Source organism: Jaculus jaculus, chromosome 2 (genome assembly GCF_020740685.1).
Source record: "Jaculus jaculus isolate mJacJac1 chromosome 2, mJacJac1.mat.Y.cur, whole genome shotgun sequence".
Taxonomy (NCBI): Eukaryota; Metazoa; Chordata; class Mammalia; order Rodentia; family Dipodidae; genus Jaculus; species Jaculus jaculus.
The window spans coordinates 19,153,818-19,159,719 of record NC_059103.1 but is presented as its reverse complement, the minus strand read 5'-3'; the positions used below and the strand labels follow the sequence as shown (position 1 = coordinate 19,159,719).

Below are 5,902 nucleotides of genomic sequence, written 5' to 3'. Positions count from 1 at the left end.
CAGCCAATGAAACTGACGTGGCTAGTGAAATTATTGTTGTTCGATAAATTCTGAGATTACGTACAGACTCAAAGGTGTCTGTCTGTGTTTTGGGCATGGCTTGCTCAATCATCTCCCCACTTTCTGCTCGAGCCTGGTAGAGTTCTAAGTCTATTGCTTGACTGGTAATGGGTGGAGACTTTTTGTATCTTTTCTTGGAAGATGAGCTACAGGCTCCTGCATGGTTGTTAAACACACTGATTTTGCAAGCAGGAAAAAAAAAAGGTGATAGTCTGATAAGCGGAGGGAAGGGCACAAGTGTCTCTTTTTTAGACTTTAGAGCCGGGCCCGCACGCCTTTAATCCCAGCGCTGAGACTACCTAGTGAATTCCAGGTCAGGCTAGGATAGAGTGAGGCTGTCCCAGCAGGGTTCCAACCCATTCTTCTTGCATTTGGGATCACTATTACACCTTCTAGCCATGTCCTCTCAAGGTTGAAAGACAAACAGGCTCCTTCAAGTCTTGTTTTTTGGGTTTTTTTTGTAATTATAATTTATTTTATTAGCCATTAAATTTATTTTGTCGGGGGGGGGCTTGGGTTTTTGTTTGTTTGTTTGTTTGTTTGTTTTGTTTTGAAGTAAGGTCTCACTCTAGCCCTGCCCAACATGGAATTCACTCTGTAGTCTCAGGATGGCCTCGAACTCACAGAGATGCTCTCACCCCTGCCTCCTGAGTGCTGGGACTAAAGGCATGCGCCACTTCGACCGCCCCCGCACCCTCTATGTGATGGTGTGGTTCTTAGATGCACTAGTGTGTCTTCCATAGAAGGGGATCCTGGGACCCTCTGACTACAATATATTTTAATCATATTCACCCCTTTTTCTTTCCCCTTTTCTCCCTCCCACTGTGGTAAGCCTCTTCCTCTTCCCAACTTTTGTTATTGTTGTTTTCTTTTCCTTTCCTTTTCCATCCCTTCCTTTTTTTTTTTTTTTTTTTTTTTGAGGTAGGGTCTCACTCTAGCCCAGGTTGACCTGGAATTCACTATGGAGTCTCAGGGTGGCCTCGAACTAACAGAGAGATCCTCCTACCTCTGCTTCCTGAGTGCTGGGATTAATGGCATGCGCCACCATGCCCAGCTCCTGTGTGCATGTGTGTGCGCGCACGTGTGTGTGTCTCATTGAGTTGCTTGCGTAGCATGGGTGAAGGGTTGTTTAGTAGAGTAAGGCAGCTTATCTATTACCAACTTATTGCCCCTTCCCCCAGTTACCATTAACTGCCAACAGCTCCTTTGAAGGGGGTGAGCCTCAGGGTCCTTTCCCATTGTTGTGCCTTCCAGACAGCATTGCTCTGTGTAGCCTCAAACTCATAGTGGTCTTCCTTCCTCAGCCTGCAGACTGTTCAATCTCTTTAAAGGGGTACTATCCCAAGAATGGGGGTAGGGACCCTCATGAAATAATTGCCTCTTAAATGCTATCAAACTGGATATTAGGCTTCAGCATATGAATGGGAGGAAATTACCAGCATTCAGACCACAGCAGCAGCTACTTTATACTTCCTGATTTCTAGGATTACTTTCAGAATTAATATCTACAATCGAATCTTTCTCTCGCTCACATACACACATACATATCTTTCCATTCTCCCTCTCCTTCTTTATCTTTTAAAAAATATTTTATTTTTATCTATTTAACAGAGAAAGAGGAAGAGAGAGAATGGGCGAGCCAGGGCCTCCAGCCACTACAAACAAACTCCAGACGCGTTCGCCCCCTTGTGCATCTGGCTAACGTGGGTCCTGGGGAATTGAACCTGGGTCCTTAGGCTTCACAGGTAAATGCCTTAACTGCTAAGCCATCCCTCCAGCCTGTTCATCTTTTTTGTTTTTCTTTTGTTTTTACTTTTTATTTTTATTTTTTTAAATTTTTATTGTATTGTATTATTATAATATATATTATATTATTGTATTATTATTTTATTTATTATGTATTTTGGTTTACCGAGGTAGGGCCTCACTCTAGGCCAGGCTGACCTGGAAGTCACTATGTAGTCTTAGGGTTACCTTGAACTCATGGTGATCCTCCTACCTCAGCCTCTTGAGTGCTGGCATTAAAGGCGTGTGCCACCATGCCCAGTTTGATTTTGCTTTTAAAAAAATACTTTTACCCAGAGGTGGTGGCACACGCCTTTAATGCCAGCACTCGAGAGACTGAGATAGGAGGATCACCGTGACCCTGAGACGACATAATGAATTTCAGGTCAGCCTGGGTTACAGCGAGAGCCTACCTCAAAAAACTAAAAAAGAAAAAAATACTTTTAGGGGCTAGAGAGATGGTTCAGTGGTGAAGGTGCTTGCCTGCAAAGCCTAATGACCCTGGTTTGATTCCCCAGTACTCACAAAAAGCCAGATGCACAGAGTGGCGCATGCATCTATAGTTCATTTTAATTCTAATTTATTTTATTAGCCTTATTAACTTAATTGATCTTTTTCTCTTCTTCAGCCTTATCTTCTTCATCTACATCAACTTCTCCATCACATCCAAATTCTTTTTCCTCAACACTGACTTCTTCATCATCATCTTCTACATCTTCCTCTTCTCCTCCTCCTCCTCATCAAACTCTTCCTCCTCCTCATTCTTTTTTTTTTTTTTTAATTTTTTATTTATTTATTTGAGAGCGACAGACACAGAGAGAAAGACAGATAGAGGGAGAGAGAGAGAATGGGCGCGCCAAGGCTTCCAGCCTCTGCAAACGAACTCCAGACACGTGTGCCCCCTTGTGCACCTGGCTAACGTGGGACCTGGGGAACCGAGCCTCGAACCGGGGTCCTTAGGCTTCACAGGCAAGCGCTTAACCGCTAAGCCATCTCTCCAGCCCTCCTCCTCCTCCTCATTCTTCATCTTCTCCTTCTTTACCCTCTTCCTCTTCATCCTCACCATCCACCTGCGCATCTGCATCAGGGCCTCCTGGTCCTGCCTCTCTGTCATAGCCATCCAGGGAGGTCAGCTGGGGCAGGAGCTTGGAGACACTGTCTCCACAGTCACTTAGTGACCTCACAGTGAAACAGATCCAGGCTTTTCAGACAATCCAACTTTTTCAAAGGTTCCAAGGTGCTGATATCTTTCAGTGTATTCCACTTAAGTTTCTGTACGTGAGATTTGGAAGTTCTTCTATGTCCAGACCTCCAAAGACCCTACTGTCGCTGAGCTCAAGCTCTTTCAATTTAGGTAGCGTGGGTAGATTGGAAACTGACATCAAACCTACATCTATTAAACTGGGGAGCTCTAAGTTCATAAATTCAGATGTTAACCCCACAAAGTTTCCATTCTTTGAGTTGCAATTGCCCAAAACAACTTCTGGAACAGCTGCTGGGGGCGGGGGTGTTCGGTTCTTCAGCTCCACGTGGATCCTCTTGTTCATGTCCATGTTCCCCTGTCCCTCACTTCAAACTTAGCTGAAGTGGGGAGAGGCGACCCGCCCTGCGTGACAAGGACCGTCGGGGTTGGGGGGGTTTGTCTGCCAGTGTTGCCGGAAGTGTGGGGAGTCCCCAGAGCCAAGACCCTTGTGAGAGTGGAGAGAAACCATGGAGGGGAAAAATGTTTTTGTTGTTGCTGTTGTTTTTATAGTTTTTTTGAGGTAGGGTCTCACTCTAGCCCAGGCTGACCTGGAAGTCACTATGTAGTCTCAGGGTAGCCTTGAACTCACAGTGATCCTCCTACCTCTGACTCTGCAGTGCCGAATTAAAGGCGTGGGCCACCACGCCCTGCTTAGCAGTCTAACTCACCGTGTTCTGGGATGTCTTGCATTGCAGACTGTGTAAAACCACCATGAATATGATGAGACAGCCTGAAGAAAAAGAAAAAAAAAAGTAGTGCAGAAACAAAATTTCCAAATACAGTCATTAATATATCAAGGTATGTTGAAAAGGGGTAATTTGATTTCATAGCCATATATTTTATTGCCAGTGTGACAGCTACTAATAAATGTGTTTGAATTGCTTCTCTGTATGTTGTAACCTCAGAGTGACTTTGTACTTTTTTAAAATTTTACATTTACTGATTATATCGATTTTGATGTATAGGGATGGCATAACAAAGTGCCACAGATCAGGTGAAATAAAACAGATAAATCAGGACATATGTCATCCCAGGAACAAAGGAAGGACCGGAGAGATCGAACTACCAGATGGTTGATCAGTGATGTCTTCAGGGTAAAATTTTCAGATGAGGTATCAGAACCTAAATGAATCCACACTGGTCCTGGCAATGCTTGCCTGTCATCTCAGTACTTGGGAACCTGAAGCAGAAGGATTGCACATTTGAGGCCAGCCTGGGCCTCAAAAAAAAATTTAATGTGAGTCTGGAGGGATGGCTTAGTAGTTAAGGTGTTTGCCTGCAAAGCCAAAGAACCCAGGTTCGATTCCCCAGGACCCACATTAGCCAGATGCACCCGGTGGTACATGCATCTGGAGTTCATTTGCAGTGGCTAGAGGCCCTGGCACACCTATTCTTTCTCTCTCTCTTTCTCCCTCCCTCTTTCTCTCTGTGAAATAAATAAATAAAAATAAAATATTAAAGAAAATAATAATAAATAAATAAAATTTGGGACTTAGCTGAGTATGGTGGTCCAGGCCTGCCTAGCACTCAGGAGGCTGAGGTAGGAAGATTGCCAAGAGTTTGAGGCCAGCCTGGGCTATAGATTGAGTTTCAGGTCAGCCGGGCTAGAGTGAGACCTTGCCTCAAAAAAAAAAAAAGAAAAATCAACTAGACCTTTCCCAGCATTCCAGATATGACCTTCTGCCTCCCACCCCATCACAGACAACTGGTGATTTGCTTTTGCTCTGTGACTTCAGGTTCTCTAGAGTTTCACATCAGAAGAACTCTTCTGTGTCTGTTTCCTGAAGCATACATTCGATGTTAATCCATGGTCTGCCTGTGTCCAGCTCCTGTTCCCAAGCCAGCTCTTTTTAAAAATTTTTTTTGTTTACCTATATTTATTTATTTAAAAGCGACAGACAGAGAAAGAGGCAGTTAGATAGAGAGAGAATGGGTACTCCAGGGCCTCCAGGCACTGCAAACGAACTCCAGATGCATGCGCCACCTTGTGCATCTGGCTAACGTGGGTCCTGGGGAGTCGAGCCTCAAACCGGGGTCCTTAGGCTTCACAGGCAAGTGCTTAACCGCTAAGCCATCTCTCCAGCACCCCCAAGCCAGCTTTTTGTAGCAGACTATAGAACAATATAGACTGTCACCTCAGGACTTCTGCCATACTTCAATTCCACACTTAATTCAGACCTTTCTTAGTATTGTTTTAAATGTGTTGCTGGGAATGGAAACCCAGGTCTGGTTCCTGTAAGGCAGGTGCTCTACCACTGAGCCACACTCCCAGCACTCCTTGGAAGATTCCAGGCAAGCAGTCTACCACTGAACCATGCCCGTAGCTCCTCACTGGGGGATTCTAGGCAGGAACTCTACAGTTGAGCCAGAGACAAGACTGAAACAATATTGTAGCATAAAAGGGCATATACCTCTTTGGCAATCACTGGGAAAATTAAACGTGTTATTTTTCTTCTTTCTGAAATTCCTGTTTTGCCACTTCCAACAACTGAATTTCCACCAGCACCCAGGGGGGAAAAAAAAACCAGTTCTGGGAGCTCAAATCTCAAATCTCACACAAAAAGAAAAGGGCAGGAGAGACATTTAAAGAAGAATAATGGATAAGCTTGTTAAGGTGATAATCTCTGATACACCTGACATAAATTACTGCCTTCCCTATGATCTCTAACACCTCCCTGCACTTAGCACAACTAACATGACATTCTTCATTTATCTTTCTTGTTTGTGAAATTTTATTTTATTTTATTTATTTGAGAGTGACAGAGAGAGAAAGAGACAGATAGAAAGAATGGGTGAGCCAGGTCCTTCAGCCCC

At 44.2% G+C, this 5,902-nt stretch overlaps 1 pseudogene; it reads right to left on the bottom strand.

The window, feature by feature from the left end:
* Positions 1-2,447: 2,447 nt before the first annotated feature.
* LOC101594770 lies at positions 2,448-3,398 on the bottom strand (annotated as a pseudogene).
* Between the last annotated feature and the right edge of the window lie 2,504 nt (positions 3,399-5,902).